A 23,351-nucleotide genomic window follows, 5' to 3' on the forward strand; every position below is an offset into this window, starting at 1 on the left:
GAAATAACTAGAGACATATATGACATCACTCTCACCATTAGGCAGCTTATACTATTTTAGAGAAGGTAAAACTAGCAAGTGTAATTGGTTTACTGGACAAGCTTGGACTGAAGAGGATGTAGGAAGGAACCAAATTAATTTCTTCCTGCCACTAGCTTTCTCCATCTTTGGTGATAGCTCAGAGCCCTCAGTTTTCCAAGTCACTTTTCCAAGTCACTAGATATCAACAAACAGTCTCATGTTCAGGAATTAGAATATTAGGTCAAAAGTGGTGAAAAGCTCCACTCCACCAGACCTCGGGGAGAAGTGGGAGAAATCTGCTCTGTATATTTTCCTCATTCCACCTTCTTCTTGATAGAGTCTGTTTCTGCACTCCCTGACCCCCTAGACTGTCTACAATGAGGAAAGAGTATTTGAGGAAAAGAGCACAACTTGTAATAGAAGTTCTTGCCTTCTACCACATTGGACCCTTTTTGTGTCAGGTGAACAAACACTGGCTCTCTGTCTCTTGGGGCACTCTTCTGAGTTCTTTGTTGATCTCCTCTGAGGTCCAACCCTGACTTGTTTATAAGCACCATGATGCCTCCTCTATCTGAACAACTTGGGCTTTCCCTGCTGGTGGTAAAGCTCATGTCAAATCTTTCTGTGTGTCTTTCTCATCCTGGCAGACAAAGTTCTTGAGCAAGGTCCTTTCAAAAGGGCTTATGCTGAGCCATCTTCTGCAGAATCCACTGGCCTTTCCTCTAACCCACAGGAAATACCTGGAAGCCAGCACAGTCTCCACTCCTTCCTCAGCCATCATAGGCTGCTGCAGTTTTTGGACATCTTCAGAAGGGAATCAGGTACCAGGCTCTGGGTCATCCAAAATCCAGGGGATACAAATCAAGCTCCCTGGCAGCTTCTGGGAGCACTCTGACCTAGTTGAATGTGGGGAGTTGAGGGGGAGGAGTCACAGATCCCTGAAACTCTCTTTACAGAAATCCATTCTCCCCAGCCTTCTCTCTCATAAAGCCCCATCTTATATGGTAGAGGAAGGAGTTATGGTCTCTAGGCAGCAGAATTAGTGTTTAGCCACTATGTTAGTTTCCTAGAGCCACCATAACAAATTACCACTGGGTGGCTTGAAACAACAGAAATCTAGTCTCACGGTTCTGAAGAATAGAAGTCTGAAGTCATGGGGTCAGTGGAGTTGGTTCCTTCTGGACACTCTGAGGGAGAATCTGTCCCAGGCCTCTCTCCTGGCTTCTGGTTGTTGCCAGCAATCCTTGACATTCCTTGGCTTGTGGATGCATCACTCCAATTTCTGCTTCTGTCTTCACATGGTCTTCCCTCGGTGCCTGTCTCTGTGCTTCATCTCCTCTTCTTGTAAGGACCCCAGTCAGTAGATTTAGGGTCCCCCCCAATCTAGTATGGCTTCTCCTTAACTAAGTTACATCTTCAAAGAACTTATTTCTAAATAAGTTTACATCCACAGGTACCTGGGGTTAGGGCTTCAACATATCTTTTTGGAGGATATAATCCAACCCACAATAGCCACCTTCCTAGCAACTACTGCACAGACATACAGGCAACCCATTTTAGAATACATAGGTACTGACTCCCTTTGTTCTCAGATTTGGGGCCCTAGTGATGTAAGACCTAAAAAAAAGCCTCCTGTAATATCCTCTTAAACACATCCAAAGTCATTTTAATATGACATAAAAATTCTAACAAGCAGAAGAAAGCTGCTCTTCCCTCCCTCAGCCAGTTTCTAAGGGTGGTGGTGAAGTAAATTTCTCTTTTCTTACTTTTCACCTAAAATTCTAAAAAATTATTTAATCTTTCAAATATACACAAAAATAGAATAATATATTCCCATACCATCACCCACCTTGAACAATTGTCCACATTCTGGCATTCTCTTTTCATCTATTTCCCCACCACCACCAAAATCACAAAAACAAACAAAGTCTTGTTTCTCTGGAATATTTTAAAGCAGATACCATATCTTTATCTGTAAATATGAAGTAATCTCTTCTAGTCATTGGAGATAGCCCACATTCAGAACTTCCTCTGTACAGATGGTGGGTGGGGTTAACAGTGATGGGCATTACCTCTGCCCATGGAGGGCAGCTGGGTGGATCTGAGGAACTTGGCTACTTGTAGAGGCTAAAACCTTGTCCCTTGGAAATCCATGTCTACTCTCTCCTCTTTTTCTAAAACTTCTCTGAAGTGAAGGGCAGCTATGACATTCCATCAACGGATATGTTGGAGTTACTTTGTTTTCATACTGCTAGGTTTCTCCCTGGAAGTCAATTCCATGTTTCAAATATGTAATGTGTCCACTGGCAATCAAAACCTGGATGAATGCTGGAGAATATTCTCTCAAGGGGCTTCCAAGATATCAGAAGGGAAGAAATAAGACAAGTACATAACTATAACTCAAGGAGGACAAAAGCCCAAAGAGGTATAAGAAAATTGCTAGGTTGAGTCAAAGCCTTTACCCAGCCTGACAACTTCTTTGCTGGTCTGCAGATAAGTCTCTGGAATTGTGGTTTCTAAACTAGATCCACAGCTTAAACTGGAATAAAAGTACTGGCAGCAATTTGGCTGATGCGCTTTTTCATGAGGAGAATAACATGAAGGGTCAGGTGTAGGGAGATGTGTGGAGTGACTTTCCCAGCCTTGTTTCTCAAGATTCAGGCCACCTAAGGGAGCAAATGCAGCCATTCAAATCCTGACTGTAGACTTTCCATTTTAGAGTTCTTTCCTCAAGAATTCATAATAATGCAGCTGGGGTGAATGGGCTGCAACCTCCTGAGCTACACAGGGTCTGGAAATTTATCATTCAGCAGCAGTTTTCTCCAACTCAATTCAGCTTTACTCTCTTTGTTAATGATCGAGTGTTTAGGGCAGTTTGTGGTTTCAGGATATCTTCTTCCCTGGCCAAATTATACTCCCAAATGTATCAATATCTTCTGGGGAATCATATTCATTGATGGAAGAAATTATTTGCCTTCTCAGAGGATCAAGCAAAGTGGTCTGGAACTAAGAGATGAAAATATTTAGATAGAGAGGAAAAAAATCCTTATTTGTAGTAGTGACTGCATCCTGCTATAGACTCAGTAACTGAACCTCTCTAAGAGTGAATGTATAGGAGTCTCTGCAGTAGTTGGGAATGAGGCACAATGCAGGGCCGACTGACTATCTGAAAGGCATTTTTAAGGCACTTTCTTAAAATCCAATGCATAGTTTAATGCCACTTATTTTGTATTGACAGTGTAATTCATATTCTAAAATACACATAGGAAATAAGGGAGGATCTGTCTCAGCACTGGTCTTGAAAAGAATCATGGAGTCAGTAAATTGCAATCACTTAAGCCATGAATCTTTATTGAAGGCGCACAAGGAGCTCCACACCAAGCTAGGGACAGTGGGAAGTTCAAAGGGGAATAAACTGCTCTGCTTCTAAATGAGCTATGCAACCTGTACCCCATCAGTCCTTAATGCACCCTGTTAAAAAATAAAAAAGAGTAATGCTTGACCGATTGTGCTTATTCTGGGCAACAGGATCTTGACTTCATTCATTAATTTAATAAGTGTTTATTGGGTACCAGGCACTGGGCTACACACTAGGCCACCCAGCACTGACAGCTATTCATAACAATATTTTGAAATGGTTCTTTAACTTGATAAAAGTGACTGTTGAGATTGACTGAGCCCAGTTTTAAACTGAGAACTATATATAGTTTATTGCACCTGGTGGTATATGATACACTACAAAGATACATAATAAGTTCTGCAATTAGTCTCAGTTTCTTCTTACAAAAACTAAAAGGAATATTTCTTTCTTTTTTTTTTTTTTTTGCATCCTCTTTGCTTGCTTCTGTCCCTTCAGGCCTGGTCAATGCTGAATTGTCTGTTTCAGGATTTATATTTAATCAGTGATACAATAGAAGAGCTAATATAAAAATTGAATCACAGTCATTGCCCTTTACTGTAAATGTAAGTTTGCATATTAGGAACCCAAAAAGCAATTGCATTTTGCTTTGTCTATTGGATGAGAACTTTTTGTTAATCCTTTATTAAAGACATTTTAAACAACAGCCAGTAGAACTAGTGCACATCGCGAATATTTGGGGGGTGGCATGTAGTAGTTACATCTTCTATGTCCTTGAGGACTTCCCTGTATATTACTCTTTTTTTTAACTTCTTGAAACTTCTTTCACTGTAGGGGCAGCTACCAAATTCCCATTACACCTATTGAAGAATTAAAAGTAAAGTTTTTAAGCATTTTGGTCCTAATACCACATAAATGTACTAACCTCTGTGTGTCTGTCTTGGTCCTTTGGAAACCATCTTTAGGATGTCCATTTTAGGTGACCTCTCACATTGGGAACCCACTTTGCCTCGATCTCTCTTTTCTTTTATCTATAAAATAGGTTTAAAAAATGTACACTTCCACCTAATGGAGTCTTTGTGAGGAGTAAAAGAGTTAATACCACAAAGAGATGACTGCATGCCTGTGGCAGAGTTAGGCTCTGGTAAATGGTGAGATCCACATACCACAGACCAGGTGCTTCTCCCCGCTGCTCGCTGAGGGGTCTGCTCAGAGAGCCCTGCATTCTGCCCTCCTCCTCCCTCTGCCTCTCTCTTCCCACACAGGGCTCGCCTCCTGCCTTCACATTCAAGTGCTCCCACGAGACTTTGAGGGAATGAGTATATAGCTTTTATTTATTCATTTATTTGTTTACTTACTTAAATAGTTTTATCAAAGTATAATTGATATAAAATAAATGACCCTTATTTGAAGTATATACAATTTGATAAGTTTTGACAAGTACGTACACCCTTGAAACCATCACCACAATCAAGATGGCAAATATACCCGTCACCCCCAAAAGTTACCTTATGCCCCTTTGTAATCACTCCTTCCCCCACCCCGCCCCAACTCCATGCACCCACCGACTTGCTTTCATCACTATAGATTACTTTGCATTCTATAGAGTATTACATAAATGGAATTATACAACGTAGATCCATAGTTTTTGGTTGGTTGGTTGGTTTTTGCACAACTTCTTCACTCAGCATAATTATTTTGAGATCCATCCATGGTTTTTTTTGTGTAAATTAGATGTCCTTTTGAGGACATCACATTGAAGGTAGATTCACTGATTATGGTAAAGGAAGGAAGCATAAAAAACTACTATATTCAGATATAAGAATCCAAAATCTCTTGCATTCTGAGTGTAACCTTCAGCGTGGCCCAACTGCTATCATTCATTTAATCCAGGAGGATTGGTATCAGGAAAGATGAACTTCACCAATCAAGAAAGGATCAAGCGATCATTAGGATTCTCTACTGAAGAAGATGTGGAAATGCAGAATATATTTTGTAGAAATTTCTTCCAAAAGTAACTAGAATTATTTTGAATTATCAAGTCTAAAGAAGTCATCCTGAGTTACCTAGAAAACTTGCCTCACCAGAATCCTCCAAGGATTCTGAGCAGCCAAGGTTGTACTGCAGGGCTGCCTCTTCCAGCCAGGAGAGGAGGAGCCTCCCCCTGACTCATTGAATAAATGGCTCCTTTCAGGAGAAGGTGCTAAATTCTCCCAGCTCTCTGGCCAGAACAGGTAGACGAAGCTCTGGGCTTCAACAGAATCTTTGCAAGCTTAATGGGGCGATAACGAGGAGAAAATGGCTTAATCTGTGTTTTGGCTTCCTTCTTGCCAAGCTGGTTGGAATGAGAGAGGCTGTAACTTTGGAAAACCTAGTCATAAAATTGTTTTTTTAACATGGCTGTTTTTGGCAAGGATAGAGAGACTCTAAAGGAATAAGTGCCTGCCAGTTTCAGCTTTGAAAATGGAACAATTAATTAGAAAAGTGAGGGTAGAAAAATAGATACAACGTACACCACCTGGGCAGCCTGCTTTTGTGTTGCAAGGAAAACAAATTTAAAAGAAGCGAGCCCAAAAGAAAACAAAAAGGTATTTGCACTGTGAAAATTTCCTCTGGGCAGTAGCCTAACTGGGTATAAAGGTGAGGGAGAGAACTCTGAAAAACAGAGCTTTCCAGAGGAAGCACCAGGGGACCCGTATTAACAGCAGCCTGCCTGCCGTAGCTAATAATTCTGCATTGGGCAGGGGGTGGGGCAAGATGATCTCTCAGGGCCCTTTCTCACTCTGAGATTCTAAAAGATGCTGATATTTATAGGGCAATGTTTAGAACCTATAAATCGACTGCTCTCGGAAGGTGTGCCTTATAACGTCTCTTTTATTTCATCAGTTTTCCCCCTGGATCTTGACTCCATCCCTCTGTTACCTCCTTGCCAACTGAGCAGGAAGAATGAATTCATAAATCCCTGAGTAACATCTGGAGGATGTGTGTTGGCCTCCAGCCTGGACAGATGTTCTGGGACTGTTCTGTTGGCCCCATATTTCACATGGAAATGTAACAATAACCACCTATGATGGCTTCCAGTTTTCCCCACCACCAAATCTAAACCCATAGCCTGGAACTCAGAGTCCTTCATCAGCTGGCCTCCATGTTGCCTCACAATCCAAATACAGGAAGCTCAAGGCTTGTTGGTTTAGCTCTTTAAGTAAGTTGACTGGTCAGCAAGTATTTACTGAGCCTATAATATGAGCTTGCCTTTGGGTCAGACATTAAAGGAGCTCCAAGGGAAGGAGGATACATCTCCATGCCCAGGATATTTATAAATGTTCTGTTTTTTAAAAGTATGCATACAAAAATAGAGAAATAAATGATAATAATAAACCATTTATTAGGTTGTGTGGGTCCAACTCTAAGTGGTATAAGAGTTCAGACAGGATTTCAAAAGGACTGGAATAGTCAGGAGACCCTTTGACTATGAGGGGCACTTGAACTGGGCTTTGAAGGATGGGAACAAATTGGAACAAGGGATGGGAAGAAGGGGCAATCTAATAGAGAAAAACAACATGTGATCAGGCATGAAACTTTTTGCAAACTGACCCATGCTCATTATTAAGTTATCTTTGGTAAGTACTGGTAGCTTCCAAAGTTAGAAGTGGGAGAGTGTTCTGTTTCCCTACTACCTTGCTTCTAGGATATAATTTACCAGGTAGTCAGGCTTCCATGGAGTGCTCAATTCTGTCATGCACACACAAGTTATTAGCAGGCAGGTATGAAAACAACCACACAACCTGTGCTGTAAGCATCATGGGTCTCGTCCCTCTGTCCTTGTATGAAAACATGTACTGAAACAGATGCAGCAGTGTTCTAGTGGCAGGATTCCAGTAACCTTCCAGTCTAATAAGCAAAGACACAGGACCCATTTGGATTCCAGACCCTGGGGACACCATTCCAAAGTGAAGAGAAAATTGCTCTTGCTAGATTATTGTACCTTATTTGTGCAAGGGCAGGACTTTCTGTAAAACAGTGCAAAAAAATCCCATATTTCTAGTTGTCAGTGAAAAAAGTGGTTTCTAACATCCAATATTCTAATTAACAAAGCCACTGGTCATAACCAGAAATAAAGGAAGCTAAAGACCTGCAGTAGATGGCTCTGGAGTTATGGTTTCTAATTGGAGTCTTTCAAATGCTAACTAACCACCTCTGGAGTATGTATTACTGATTAAGGAAATACAAATGTTAATCCCCTCTAGGGTATAGATTAAAATTAACACCCACTTGCCCAATATGTTGTCTATGCTAATGAATTTTGAGTAAATTACAGATAATATAAATGGATGGAAAGGGACATGGCATGAATTGTGGACAGGGAAGGATCATCAGCTGACTAACAGATGTTGAGAAAAAAGGGAGACCAGGTTGTGCAGGCAGGTTTTCAGCAGATTGGTGAAGCATTGCATTGAAGGCTGAGCAGGTTTGATGTGGTAGTCTGTGGATAAGGTGGCCATATAATTTATCGTCCAAAGGGGGGCCTTTTGGAGAGTAAAAAGGGACACTATTAATAATAACTCTAGGACAACAGATATAAACTGGTACTGTCCCAGGCAAACCAAGACATATGGGCAACTTAGCTATGGTCATTGCATTAAAGCCTGGAGGAGACATGATGAAAAGCTGCATCATATGAAGACTCGTCTGTCAGACACCTCTGTTTTGGCTCACTTAGGCACAGCAAAGTTTCCTTTGGGTGACTTTGTAGGTGAGAGGGGCTCTCTGGGAAAGAAACTCCCTCCGACTGTACTTTGATTAATTATCTCAGACCTATTTATCTGTAACCAATGTTGTGGCCTACTTTCTCAGAGCAACATTTCTGGAACATCTTCTATATCCCCAAATTTTGGTTTGTCCAAAGCAATTACACAGTAGTAAGGAAACCACCTCCTTCACTATTTTGCTAATGTGAATTTAGGCAATTACATCTCTGGCCCTAAAACTCAGATTAGCACATATTTTTTGAGAAACTACTCTGTGCTGACGAAGGGCTTTTCCACATGCTATTTCAATCCACCTAGTTGCTCTCAGAAGTGTGTGGGAGATAACAGGACCTGTTCATCCATAAATGAAGGTACAAGTATCTACTCTACTTTCATCCCAGAGTCTGTGAAGATAAAATGAGGTGAGAAATTCCCTGAAAGTCAGAGAATTGCTTATCCTGGCTATGAAGGTAGAATATTTTCACCTAGGTTCAAGTCCCCAAGATCCACCGTAGAATGGCTGACGGCAGTACCACCCAGGGAGGTAACTCAAGGTATATTTATATTGTTTGGGGTCCTAAAGCAACTAGGTGGTAAAAATTAGAATAAACTTTCTTGGCCTTTTGGAGGGACAGGTTCTGAATTGGAAGTGTCCTTCCTCGGCAATAATTGGTAGAGTGATGAAATACAAGCTGTAACCACAAACACTGTGCTGTTTGAAGGGGGGTTCTGTGGTGTGGGGAAAAGTGCACTTGTGTGGGGGTCAGAAGCCGTGGGTTCTAGTCTCTGCTCTGGCCCTTTATGCACTCCACTTTGAGAAAATCATAGCATGGATCTGAGTGAGGCCAACCCTCACAACCTAGGATCCCAGGGAGTGGTCCATGCTGTGGACACATGTAGTCAATAAAGGATTAAATCTCAGGTAAGACAGTCCCACAACAACCTTTGATGTGGATGCTGGAGATCATGAGAATAACTGTTCTGAGGCACCCTCCCTGTCATCCAGCCCAGAGTTTCTCCCAGACAGAGGCCCCACGGGTGGTTAATTCTTTAAATAGATAGACAACTGACCAACTCTGCTATCTTTTTCAGCATCCAGCCTCGGTCAACTCTCACATTTATTCATTTTCTGAACATCTATTCATTGCACACCAACCACTTCCCAGACACTGTTAGGGACTGTGAGTCAGATGGAAAGCAAAAAGCATCTGACAGTCTTTGTATAGTTTACAATCCAGTGAAGGATAAAACACAGTTGATCCTCATTATTTGTCAATTCCATACTTGCAAATTTGCCTACTTGCTAAAATGTATTTGTAAAACCAAAATCAACACTCATGATGCTTTTGAAGTCATTCACAGACTTGCACAGAGCAGCAAAAAATTCAAGTCTCTAGACATGTACTTTCCCACCTGAGTTTGAATAAGACGATGCATTGCCTTCTTGTTTTAGCTCTCATATCATAAACAAATGTCTTCTGCCATCTATTTGGTGTCTTGTTTTTTGAACTTTTGTGCTATTTGTTGGTGAATTTGCTGTTTTAAATGGCCTTAAGCCTAGTGCTGAAGTGCTGTCTAGTGTTCCAAAGTGCAGGAAGGTTGTGATGTGCCTTACGGAGAAAATACATGTGCTTTATAAGTTTCATTTAGGCCGGAGTTACAGTGCTGCTGGCCATGAGTTCTATATTAATTAATCAACAATATATACTAAATAAGCTTTCTTTAAACAGAAGCACACATAAAACAAGATTATGTATTGATTCATTTTCTGAAATGTTTTGACCAGAGCTCAGAAAACTAACCCTCTATTTTTCCCTAGAAGCAACAGTTCAGTATACACTAATTCATTGCTCATGGAAACCTTACACTGCAAATAACAAGAAGTGACTGTTACCCAAAGTATTAAAAAAAGAAGGGAAAAAAGGAGTGCAAGGATGAACAGTTGCTGGTGCTATGAGGTTAGGGTGACCAGGTGAGACTTTGCTGGATAAAGGGAGATTAAGCTGAGATCTGAAAGATAAGAAGGAGGGAACCAGAAGAACAGAGTTCTGGGTTACAGACACATCAGGGAGAGAGATGGCAGGTCATGTGGTCAGGGTGGAGGGTAAAGAAGAGTGTGGTTTAAAATCAAGGTCAGAGAAGTGAATGAAGATCAATCCATGCTCTGCCTTATAGAGTTTTAATTTGAGAACAAAGGGGCATGATCAGATTTCCATTTTGAGATCACTTTGGCTGAAATGCAGAGGACACTTATGAGAGCAGAATGAATGTGAAGAGCCCAAGAGAAGATTACTGCTAACGTCCTATAGAAAATGGTGCACGTTTTCACCAGAGTGCTGATGATTAAGATGGAGAGAAGCAATTATTCATGACATAACTTGGGAGGCAAACTGGACTGGGCTTGGGGAGAACAGGATACGGAAAAGTGATCAAGAATTTACCCTAATTTCAGAGACCTTCCCATGACAATACATTCCAGTGAGTGGTGATTCTCTGATGATCAAGCTTTGTCCTTCAGAGAAGTATAGAACTTCTAACCTGTTTTCTAGATATTGAACTAGTTCTAGAGCAGGAACACCTCCATCTACCAACCTTCTGATGTAGCCAAAGGCCACTAAATCCTCCTTTAATTGGTCTTTCTTTGAAACCTGACTCACAAGCCCTTCAGCATTGCCCCGATCTCTGAAGCCTTGATGGGTTACCAAGTCTGGCAGTAGCTGGAGGCCAGAAAATTGGACACAGAACCTAGGTCTGAGTGGCACGGGTAGTAAGCCCAGTGGTGGGGCAACATTACCACTCCAGTGTGAAAGAGCCCTATTGGGTATTTTCCTTCAGTGCTGCTGAAAACTTTTGTCTTTGATTCTTTTTGCTTTTTCTCATAAGCAAAGCCCTGACCCAGCTCAAGGAAAGCCTCCTTAAGCTACCTTCCTTTATCAAACTTTCTTTATTAATGTCTCTCTCCCTGCTCTGAGAATCCACATTTGAAATGAGTCCCACAGAGGAAGTGGGTCTTTTTTATTTGGGTTACATTCTACCTGTCAGTATGTTGGTCCAAAGGGAATCAATAACGCCAGGAGGCTAGGGGGATGCGATGGTGGCTCCCTTACTGATCGGAACACTCCATGGCCGCTCCTGTTCCTCCCGTGTCACCTGACTCTTTCTGTCTTCGGTGACCCCCACTCTGCTGCTGTGACACATGGAGCGTTTGCAGCATGGAGCAGAACACGCTTCAGCGTCTCTTCTATCCAATTAAAATGTTTTACTATCTTTCCTTTTTATCTCGTCTTTGTAATTGGATTCCCAGTTTCTCAATTTTCATGGCAGCAAAGGAAGGGGGAAAATGATAGCAAGTATCTGATAAAAATAAAATGCTATGATTTAATTTCTGCTGGAAGGATTCTCTTGAGCCTTTATGAGGCCTTTGAAAGGGTTCCTGAGTCCCTGACCCACAGATTGTGGCCCTGTGATTCCTTCTGGGTATTCAAAGGGTCTCTCAAATTCTAGGTACCATGATATCAGAAAAATCTAAAACCACTGTCTGTACAAACTGCATGGAGGGTCCGGAAGGGACAATTTGTGATGTGATGACAAAACTAGGTTTTGTGTGACAGCAATATCTAATTACATGGGACCTCAGGCATCCTGAAACTGTAGTCTCCAGGGTGGGGGTAGGGGCATCCTATAAGGGTGTCCTCTGCTAAGAAAGCAAAGATTCATGATGAAATTTGTGCATGAAAGGCTACAATTTGCTGGCCCAGTATGTTTCATAAGCTGTAATATTCCAATGTAGTCCTTAGAATGAAAGGGGTGAAAGTATGTGAAAGCTCTCTGTGTAATTTTTTAATCAAAATTTGTCACTATCTTTGTTGATGTTGTTATTATTATTCCCCATAGTACTTGACAGAGTCCCCTACATATATTCTTCACTAAATAAATATACGCTGATCAATCATTAAGATAGATATGACCTAACCCATATGCACTCCAACATCAAGTCTCTGATACCAAATTTGTGTCCAACAATTCAATTCAATTCAGATACTAACTGCCCAGAGTTAACATGGACCCAACAGGTTAAGGGCTCAGTCTCACAAGACTGCCCCCACTTCAGACACCAGCCACAAGTCCTGGGTGTCTCCAAGCACTTCTGGCTGGTTATAAATCTGGGGCTTCCCACAATCCTCTCAGGCTTTGCTAATTCACTAGAACAACTTGTAAAAGTCAGGAAACTTCTGTATTTACAATTATCAGTTTATTATAAAGGATACAAAGAACCAGAGGAAGAGGTACATCAGCTGACGTCTAGAAGAGTCCTGACAAGCAGATGTATCCCATTTGGATGCAAGGGGAAGATTCAAATTCCAGAAATGATGTCAATAGAATGGGGCCAGTAAGCAGTTCCACTCTGTGAAAACCCAGAGAGACTGAGAAATGATCAGGAAGTGAATGCAATGAGAATAAATCCAAAGAACGTGCTGTATCTACTCTGTGCTTCTTCCTAGAAGGAAGGAGAGAATTGGTTCTTGCTCTTATTCATTCATTTAAAAATATGTTATTGAGAATTTACTCTATGCTAGGAATTCTGATATACCAGAGACAGGGAGATTTAAAAAGGCAGAATCTCTGCACTCTAATGATGACACTTCAGGCATCTGATGGACAGGCATTCAGGAAAAAAGCCCGGATCACATCACATCGTGCACATAATGCCCTCTGCTTCTCCACAAAAGCTTAGCTCTGTTTCCTCTCTGTTATTACCCTGTTGTTTCTAGTTCTCAGGCAAACCACTCCAACCAACTGTCTCTTCTGGACTTAATTTCTGAGATTGATCCATGTGAATCATCTAGCTCATTTGTTTGCATTCCTCCATATCATTCCATTATAGGACCATTACAGTTTATTTACTCAACGTCCTGTGATAGACCTGTGTATTATTTCTGGTTTTATACTATGCAACAATTCATATATGTGTCTCTTTGACCTTGCTATGAGTGTTAATCTAGGGAAAATACTTATAAGAAGAATTGTAGGAATATAGGAAATGTGCATCTTCAATTTTATTAGGTAATGACAAGCTGCTCTCCAAATTGGGGGTAACAATTTACATTCTCGTTATCAATAAATGAATGTTCCCATTGATATGAGTTCTTGCCAACACTTGGAATTGTCAGACTTTAAAATGTTTGTAAATATTATGAGTGAGAAACTTCATCTCACTATAGTTTACTTTGCACTTCTCTGATAATAAGTTGAATTTCTATTTACACATTTATTGTGATTTGTATTTCCTACAGTTCTCCCACTAATCCCTTCATTCTTCTCTTTCTCTGGGCTTAGTTTCCTCATTAAAAAATAAAGATATTGTACCAGATCGGTCCCAAGGTCACTTCTTGCTCAAATACCTCATGGCTGTGATTATTATCATGGTCGTTACTGTTCCTCCTAAAGCTCCAATTCTATATTCACCCTTGACAACTCTGGGCCTCAACTGTTTCATCTGTAACAGAAGAATGTTAGATTTTCAGTTCCGAAATGCTGCAATTCTATAGCCAATCTAGGAGATGGATGGGATGGATAGTAATGATTTGCTCCAATTTATAAAGAAGCTGAGGCCCAGAGAGGCTGAGTGGCTTGCCCAGAATCACACTGCAGGAAGTAAAAAAGCAAAGACAGATAGCCCAGGCTCTAGAAATTAAACTGAGGCATCTGTTTCCTATATCATTCTGTCTCCTGTTTTCTTGGCATTCAGACCAGTTGCATGGCTCTACCATCCTTTTACATGGCTAGTCACAGGATGCTTTTAGCCCCTTGCTTTGAATTCAGCAGCGAGTGGTTGGAATGCTAGTGTCAGAGGTTCTGACTGGCCTCAGGCTTCTGCTGGCCTCCTGTTGTTGACTCAAGAGAAATTGTTGGACTTACGATAAAATCCATGCTAAACTGAGGTAGTTTATAATGGGTTTCACTGTGTTCTAGCCAGTTCCTCTATGCTTATCTTGCTTTCTTATTTTTAAAAGGTGCTTCTTGTTCCTTGTCCATTGGACAAAGATCATATTTGGAAGGAATATCAGTTCACTGGGAAGTTTCCTTTGATCAAAAACACATTATTCAGCCTGAGGATGATATAAAATGGGAGCAAAGCCTCATAATGGGGAGCACATATATAGGTTCCAAGGCAGATCTATTATTCTTTGCAGTCATGTGAGAACTTTGCAGTATACCAAAAGTGGCATATTGGAACCACTGACCAAGTTGCAGGGATAGAAACCGATTCTGTTGTTTGAACAAGGCTGCTAACAATCCCCTTTTACCCCATTCTGTGTTTTGATTGGCTGGCCACATTTCAGCCTCCTCCTGGGGTGCATGGAAATATCACTGGACCCCCTTGGCGGTAGACCAGCGCACCTATTCCAGAACACAGCAAATGTCAAGCAGAGACAGGCACCAACAGTTGTCCACAGGTTGCACTGGGCATTTCAATGCTGATACACTGTGCAGTGAATGCAGTGACGAGGGGGAGACTTCACAAACATAACCTCTTTTGGTTACAGCACTCTCCTCTCCTGGGCATTTCCCCAAATGTTTCCCTGGAATTATCCAAGGTGCTGTCATCTCTAGATTGTAAAAAGTAAAAGGCAAGAAGTGGAACATAGAAGAAGATTAAGAGAGCTAACTAGGCATAACTTAGCTAAATGAAAATGCCAGGAGACCTGAAGCCAGCCGTCTGTAGGTATTTTATGTGCTTAGGTAATTTGGCAAAAGGCAACATCTAAATTTATCAGTGTTAGGAAACAATGACTGCTGAAAGCAGTATAAGAAATCAGAAGTACTGAAAAGAAGCAATATTATCAACTGTTCATTGAGCATCTACTGTGTGTCCAACCATATGCACAAAAGAAGATTTAAGACAAAAGCAAAATAGGTTACAGCACTTGCCCTAAGGAACAAAAGAGCGGAAAAGACAAAACACACGCCCTTGAACAGAGGCCGGGGAGTGGAAAATATGCTAAGAGCTCAGGGCAGGGAGAGAGCCCTATGACCTGAGGTGACCGTAACAGCCAGAGACATGTATAAGAAACGGATTTAGAGTATTTTCTCCAAAGAGAGTAAATGTTGCTAAAACCAACCTGGATAAAGCCCAAGAATCACTTGTGTCATTGCAATGCATGGAACAGTTGCTATTTCAGATTTCTCTGATTCCCACCCCCCACCCCCCATGTCTCAGAGAGGATTGATTATAAAGCAAACACACTCACAGCTCAAGGTCACAGGGAGGGCACATTCATCACTGTGAGGGGAATTCCTCGGGAAGAGGCCGCAGTTCAGTCTCCCAACAGCAGGACCAGCACCGACCACTCTCTCTGTGTGCTTGATAATTAGGAGGCTCAGTTTAATTCCCAATATCTGGGCCACAATCGATAGTGGGAGCACAAGGGGCATGTGGCTGGACTGGTTTATGTGATGGGTCACACATTAGATACCTAATTGATGTGGCTTCTCGGGATGAAGCCATGCCGGTGACGCCCGCCACTTCCTATTACTACTAGGCTTAATGGTTCATCTTTTGATTTCTGCCTCACTCCCTGCACAGTGTTATTTAAATAAGACCCTGTTAGGAGATTTATTTATCACAAGCAAAAGATTTATCCAGGAAAAAAGTCTACCAAGACACAGCAGTTCCCTTTTCAGAGGTGCCACAATAAAGAAGACAATAGCAATATTTTTACTATTTAGGTCGATACAATTATAGGATGGGAGAAAGCAAGGAGCAAAAAATATAAATTTCACACTCAGTGACCTAGTAATTTGTCAGTCATTTTTCTGCATTAAACCTAATGCATCCTCCAGGGCTGGGGCAGAGGATTCTAGAGAAATCGCACTCTGGCGCCTGGCCACCCTCCAAATTCCACACCATCTCTTTTATTCTCCTTCTTTCTTGAGGTTTTCCTCTATGTTTAATTGTCTTTGTCTTCTCAGTTCCTATAGCTTTCTATTGAGAGTTTCCTTTAGTCTTTTATTCTGATACCAATTGCTGGAAAAATAATCTTCTCTTCACCTACTAAATGATCATTTTGTATTTCTTTACTGGAAGAAAAGTGCCTAATCTGAAGTGTTGGAAACTCTTGACATTGATCAGTTTAACTCTGCCAGCCATGGGAAGAGGCAAATCTCATCCTTCCTGAGTCTCCAGCCCATATAATCTCCATTTTACCCCTGCAATAGACTTTCACCACTACACTGATACACTTTTCATTCAGCAATGAAGGCCCACTGTATTTCCAGCCAAGTATTGGGTTTCAAAAATATATAAAAGAGGCAGAAGGAAAATTGTTCCCTCCAGGAGCTTAGACTCTACATGAGGAGATGCTGCACACATTGAACGTGCAACTGTGAAGGACACTATGGGAGGAGGATGGGCTGGAGATGTAAGGAGAGAAGCAGGTGTGGCAAATGTATCCAAATATGGGAAGAACTGTGATGGGAAAGGAGGAGTGGATATACTGTGGAGGTTCTGAGGAACATGAATGGGACTGAAGCATGGGATCATCAGGGAGACCGATGTTAGGTCAACGTAAGAAAACCTCAATCCATTAAACAGAGTCATCTGGCAAAAGAAGGTGATGTATATGAGGAACTCATGGACAAGCTGTAGTGGAGGAGTTGCTGCACTGTACAGGGCATAAGACTGGCCCATTCAAGCCCCAAATTCTCTGGTGTGAAAAGTATATGCTTTAGGAGTCTGCAGAAAGTATACAGTGGTGAGGACTGTAGTCACCAGGGAAGACTTCAAAGAAACAGAAAAACTGAGTTAGGTCCTACGTAAGAGTTGAATTGGCCAAGAAGACATGGGGAAGATACTTCTAGAGAAGGAACAATATACACTCAACCTGCCCTCACTCCCCTACACACACCCATTATTTCTTATAATTCTCTGTTCAAAGAGCAAACTTTCTTCTTTTAAGTAGAGAGAAAATAGTTCACAACATTTTCATTCATCCCCCAAAGAGAAGGGACAGGCACAAGAAGTAGACCAAATTTTATAGTTGATGCCTTTAATTTTTTCTCTTTTGTCTTTTCATTCTTCCTATTTTTCAGTCTTCCAAAAGTTTACTGAGGATCTAGGCACTGGGGCCAAGTGCTATGGCTACAGTGACCTGCAAAGACAGATGTCTCTGCCCTCACAGAGCTTACAGTCTATCTGGGGAGATAGATATTAGCCAAGTAATGTCTTGGATATTTATTTATAAATGACAAAAGAAAAATACAGAGAGTCCTGAGAGCAGGTAAGAGAGAGCCCAGAGCTAGGCTGCAGTGGTGACAGAAAATGTTTCCCTGAGGGGGGGATAGTTGAACTGAGACCCAAGGTTGGAGATGGTAACAAGGTGAAAGGGGGTGGCAGTGAAGAGTGTCACGAGGTTAGGAGCAAAGGAATCAATTATTCCAGGAAGAGAAAACAACATAAATAAAAGCAAGAGGAAGGACTACGTATACAAGGAACTGAAAGAAAACTCTAGGAAACACCAACAATTGTGTGCATCCACAGTGGTAGAAAGTTCAGTTCATGATTAGTGACCAGGGATACCAGGACGGAATGGGGGTAAACTGATGAAATTTGGGAACCTGGGATCTCTGTAAATATTACAGTTATGATTTTGTATAGTTCTTTGGAAGATGAGAAGGTTAGTATTAGTTTTATAGGTCAATTGTGTTACAGAAAATATTTATGACTGGGGTCCATATGACCTATTTCAGCGTAATTCTCCTGCAGACCCAGGCAGAATTTACAGATTAAAATTGCAGTCATCTCATAATTATACATGCATGAATTAACCCCAGTGACCTTGGACCATGAATGGTTTTCCTTTCTTTCACATTATTAAGCCTCAACAGGATGGGAAGAAGAACACACATTAGTGTGGAGGAATCCTGGGGCTGGGTACCAAGAAGATGGGTATATTTAAGAGTCTCAGTATGTCGTGCTTGGGTAAAGGTTGTGACTAGTGGTTTTCTTCTTGCCACCTTCCAAGATTAAATACAGACCCCTGGATTTTCCAATGTTTTGTATTAGTCTATGTATAGCTGTTTAGGCTGGCTTTATTCTTAAACCTTAGAGATTTATGTTAGACAGATTAAATGAGTTGCTAATTGTTTTCTCCTTTCTGAGATTAAAAAGATTTTTAACAGGATGAATGGGGGCTTTACCAAGAAAGGCATACCAGGTAGAGATAATAAGAATTATTTGTGCTCAATTGGTCTCCCTCCATTATGAAAAAGAGGCAAAACTCTTGACTTTATCTCCAAAATACTGAAGGTGCTTAAGGTAATTTTTTGAAGGGGTTGAGGTAAGCTATAAAGTGAATGAATAATTGTTCTCTTTAACATCAATACTAAGTAAAAATAAAGATAAATTACCTATGCTATAACCAGTAGAAGTCACTGATTCAAGCTTATCTAAGCTATTGATGTTCTCTGGCTCACCAGTCCGACATGTTAACATTCTATTTACGTAATCAATAGTCTTCAAAAATCCCCAGTAAATCAATCAACAGAGCTTCTAGGCATCAGAATTAGTCTGATTTTTGAGGAAACTTGAGAAATAGGATGGACTAGTTTCTGAGCTGGTAGCAGATGTAGCTGTGATTCATTCCTGCACTCAGCACTCAACCATCTTGAGTAATATCTAGGATGTTGCCAACAGTAGAGAAAAGCCATGTCAAAGATAGTTTTGACGTGTGCAGGTTCTCAGTTCAATGGAGCAGAAAAATGTAAGCATGTCCTCAGATCTCAGAGGGATACCATACCTGAGTCATAGCTAGTGAATCAGAGCTCCATCCCCAGGATGATGGCGCTTGGTTATCTGGTAGGGTCAGCTTGTCAATGTCTTGGTAAAGCAACTGCTTTGGTAAGGCAACTGCTTTTGTAAAAGAAGACTTTCATGGAAATGGCCAGACAAGGTGAAATTAGGAAGGGGATGAAGTTTTCATAATTCAGCGTGGCATGCTGCCCATCCAAGCCTTCTCTCTCCGTGTGCTCTGCTGGGTTTGCTGTTCCACAAAGTGTTGCAATCTCCCAATTACCTCTGGTTACCCCATCTCAAAACTCCAAAGGATTTTCAGCTGAGTGTACTGGGAAGCATCAACTGAAAAACTCACTTAAGGATGTCAGTGACTGATCACGCCCATGGTGGTGGTGGTGTTGTTGTTTTTTAATGTATGCTATCTTAAATAGATCATAACTTGATGGAGCCGAAGAAAGACAATATTACGGAAGAAACACTTGAGGCTGACCTGCATTTGCAACATGGAGACAGGGCTCCTTTATCTCCCAGCTCTGTGGTCTGGGGCAGAGAGGAGCTCCTGGATTTCTGCATTAATCTCTCCAAGTCCAAATGCTCTGGCCTATACAAAATCACGTGCCTCCCTTGCAGGGAGACAAAGTACACAAGCACGGGACCTGGAACACAGTAGGTATTCAACAAAAGACAGCTTTTGTGATGCTGACATTGACTCAAATCTCACACAGGAGTAAGAGACCATCTTTTTTTGGCTGCCAGGATAGGTTGGAGAGGGAAGGTATTTTTGGATAAGAAGCACAAAGACTCCTGAGCCATGCTCACACAGTCAGGGCCTCCACAAGGCTTACCTGGCTTCAGACAGAATGCCTGGGCCCCAAACCTCTCAGCATTATCGTCTGCATGCTCTACTCAATCTCAGGGCTCTGGGTGGGCTGACCAATGTGTTGGCCAGGCTGAGCTGCTGGAGAACAGTAGGGGCAGGCTTACCACCCAATGGAGCAAGAATAAAGGAGACCCAAAGGGGGTAAATATCAACCAGGGTGCTAGGGAGGAGCTGACTGCAGGAGCCAGAGCAGATGAGAAGGTGGAGACCGCCTATAGCTGGGATAGGAAGTGGTCCAGAATTGTTGTGAGCACCCAAGGGGTTTTGTGATGCCTTTGATGGGAGGCGGTAAGGGCTCTGTGGACATGTCACAGCTATGCTCAACATGCTATGATCTTCAGTGCTCAAAACGCCCAGGAAGATAGGGTATGGGGGTCCTCGCATGCAGCCCTTGTCTTCTTCACGTCTCCATTTATAAACCTGTGCAGTAGCAATGACACTGGTGGATTTTATAGCTTTTATTAGGACTAAATGAGATAACGAGTATTGAACAACTTCATTTCCTATTATAGGTGACTTATGACCGTCATTATTATATTCTCAATAATCATCACTCTATAGGGTTGCTGGTTAAACAGCAAAGCCCATTCCAAATAATTTTATCCTATTTACAGAATTTCTCTAGAATGTGATAGTATACCACTAATTGGTATGGAAAGTGGTCAAATCTAAGATCAGAAAGCTGGCTCCCCCTAAGGCTGTAGCTAGAGGAAAGAAAACGTCTGGGTACAAAGAGGCTGAGAGACGAAGTGAAAGCAGTTTAATAGTGAGGGGTCTGGATCCGGGCTCCTCAAACCTGGCTGGCTGTGCAGGAATTAGCCTGGCAACTTTAACAAAATTACAGACCTGCTGAATCAGAATCTCTGCGTGGTGTCTGGGGCAAATCCTTTTTATAGTTCCCTAAGTGATTGGAATGATTAGCCATCCAGTTTAGAAAGCAGAGGTCGGGGCCGGCCTTGGGACCACCTAACCGCGACAGCACACCAAGCACTGGAACGCAGCAGTGGGGTGACGGAGCAGCCTTCACCAGCCTGTGGATTTGGGTTATTTGCTTAATTCTAGAAATGCAGGGGCTACAGTTCAGGCTGTTGGAGAGGCTGGTCTGCAGGTGTGAGGAGAGGGAATGCTGCAGTTAGGAGGGGAGCCTGGAGGAACAGCTGAGGGTCAAGGCCAGGAAGGATAGGTTTCCTCTTCTCTCAGTATCAGACCTTCTCTCCTGAGGAAGTGGCTGTGGGGAAATGTGGTACAATTAGAAGAGGAAGGAAAAATAAGGTAGAGGGTCTGGGTTCTCCCCTCCTTCACTCCACCTCCTCTGCAGCTACATAGCGGGAGTGAGGAGAAGCCGCAGGTGCCCTGACGAGAATGAAGCTCCCGGGTCCATGTTCTCAGGTGGCCAAGGAAGAGACTGGCTTGGGGGCTAACAGGACCCCTGGGGAAGAAGCTGTTTTTACACTTGGTGAAAGGTCAGACCCTGCTGCTTCTCACAAGACTTCTAGAAAGCCCCCAGCTCTCAGACACAGCTTTGGTAATCACAGTGCAAAAGAAAAACAAAAAGTCTCCTTGGAGATACAGCAAAGTTCATGAATCCGTGAAGATGAGCAGGTGAGGGCCATGTAATTCCCCAATCAAGGCAGTTGATTGTGCATATCTTCAGTTTAAGAAAAAATTAAAAATAACCTCTCTGAAGGAGAGAGAGAGAGAAAGAGACAGACAGAGAGAGAGATTAGTTGTCTATCCTTTGTCCCAGTGAATTGCCAAAATGAGGATTTCACGTTAAATCTCCCAAATTTTGCCAGAGGGACTGAGTTGCAATGAATGATTTGGTCTCCCGGGCCAAAGCCTCACCACCCCCACAGGACACTCTGGCGGGGCTGTTCCTTCTTGGAGGCAGTGCCTGCCTGGGCCTGGGTTCCAATGAAGCTGTGAACATTGATGAGAATCCTCAGAGACCCAGTGGCCCACCAGAGGAACATAATGAAACACTGTCATAAAACTTGACTTGGTTCAAGCAACCTTTCTTTCTTCAAGTAACCCATAATTTAATTTATAATGTATGACCAAGATGGCACAACAGAGAAAAAAAGTGTGAACTTCGAATACTAGGTCCAAAGCCAACTTCTGACGCTTTTAGTTATGAGACCTTGGGCAAGTTAACAAACATCTGAAAAGCAGACACAAAGGACTCCTCCACCAGCCACCTGGAGATTTGGAGGGAATCAGATGAGATAACGCACAGGAAGCCACTCTTCAGTGTCTCAAGTGTAGCAGCATCAGTAATGTAGCAGCATCAGTAATGTGTCGTAAATGTGGTGCTGCCGCCCTGATTCCACTGTGATACCTCCCAAGATCTTTCTGCATGCGATGGCCCCAGTGGGATCTACGGAAAAGTGCTGTCCAAGCTGGAAGGTGGGCAGACCAGAACTCCAGCTATGAGCTAACGGAAGGCCCTCTTATAGACCCGGTTTGAGCTGAAATGGGTGAATGGGCAGAGGTGGAGATAAGCTGGAAAGATTGGTCAGAGTCAGACTGTGAATCAGAGACAGGAGGCAGCAGGCTCTGCTTCTAGCGCTGCTTCCAAAGGGGCTCCCCGGGCAGTGACCCCAGCTCCCACTCCCCGGCCTTCCGTGCCCCCTGCATCAGCCAGTTAATGTCTAACCGTTTGGAGCAGGTCCACGTGGGGCAGAGGTCCCAGAATCTGGGCCTCCTTGCCCTGGGGGAGATAAGGAGAGAGGCTCCTGGACAGGCTAGGGTGCACACCTCCGTGCCCTCGGCTCTCTGGAATGCGCCTCTGTGATCAGGTGCTTATCTCCAGGTGTTCGCCTGAAGGGAGGTCATGAAAAATCAACACCAATCAGGGCAGTTTCCTTGGAAGCTGAAATTATCTCACAGGCATCTCAGAGCAGGTGCAGGGCTATTTTGGGCCAGCAATCACTGTGTGCAGAGGAGGGAGCATCGCCTCTTCTCATAAGGCAGCAGCCTAGAGAGAGCCAATTACGGCAGGCGAGCGCTTCCAGCTCCTTCTGTCTGTGCCGCCGAATGCGGCAGAATGTCCTGGCGTGGGTTCCTGCCACGACCACCAGCAAGGGGTTCTCTCCAACTGATGAAATGATAGGGGCTCAGCTTCCTGGTCGGAAAAAGAGTATTCCCTGCCTGCAGGAGAAAGTTCACATCTTTTAGCTTGGAATTCAAGGCCCCCTCTCTCCAAATGCACATGCAATCTCTACTCAGAATCTTTGTGCAGATTCCTCCCACACTCTTCGCTATCCCAGACCCTCCATGCCTGTCGGAGATGCCTTCATTTTAACCCAGATGCCCGGGCTGCCCTCAACCTCCACCCTCCTCCATAGAATTTTCACTTTCCCGGGCTCCCCTTCATCATCAAAGTGCGCTTCCTCCCGGAAGGCCAGCCCAGCCCACAGAGCGCTCTCCTTTCTCTGCCCTGCCCTTTTTGGAACCACAGGGCCTGACAGAGCACCTGTGTACACTCTTCAAGTGGCAATGAAGGATTCCTGGGTATATTACACCACCCCCTGAAAACCAGAAAGTGGC

Source organism: Delphinus delphis, chromosome 13 (assembly GCF_949987515.2).
Source record: "Delphinus delphis chromosome 13, mDelDel1.2, whole genome shotgun sequence".
NCBI classification, from domain to species: Eukaryota; Metazoa; Chordata; class Mammalia; order Artiodactyla; family Delphinidae; genus Delphinus; species Delphinus delphis.